Source organism: Geospiza fortis, unplaced genomic scaffold (genome assembly GCF_000277835.1).
Source record: "Geospiza fortis unplaced genomic scaffold, GeoFor_1.0 scaffold53, whole genome shotgun sequence".
In the NCBI taxonomy this organism is placed as follows: Eukaryota; Metazoa; Chordata; class Aves; order Passeriformes; family Thraupidae; genus Geospiza; species Geospiza fortis.
The window spans coordinates 6,363,400-6,363,938 of NW_005054305.1; positions in this window are offsets into that span (position 1 = coordinate 6,363,400).

The following is a 539-nucleotide window of genomic DNA, read 5'->3' on the forward strand; positions in this document are numbered from 1 at the left end:
AACTTGAGGTCATATTTCATCACGTGTTTATCTTGTGCGTGAAGTTCATTCTGTAGGTTGAAATATGGTATAAGAATAGCATCCATACATTAGGAATTCTGGAATCTCTTTCTAGATAGGAAGATATGTAATTTCTGTTAAATCAGACACTACAAGTAAACAGTTTTAATTTTTTTTCTCTTGTAATTGCATATTTATAATCCACGCAGTAACTTCCATATAATCAACTAGATAAACATCTAAAAAAGAGCAGATGAGATAAACTATCAGCTGCTCTGGTTTTGATTTGACTAAACTGTGTCATATAAAAATGAAAGTATTCTTGTCAGCCATCTGCAGACATTTCCTCTCCTCTGAAGTTTACAGAACTACCAGGAGGTGTGATCTATATGCAGTTGGGGCGCAATGCCTCAGAGGCAGGCTCTCTACTCTTCTGTTGTGTATGTACAAAGAAATATTTTCTTTCCAACATTTTTATGGCATCTTGTAAACTGTTCATCGTTCAAAGACAAGAGTCTTCTCACAGAAATTGTCCCTCT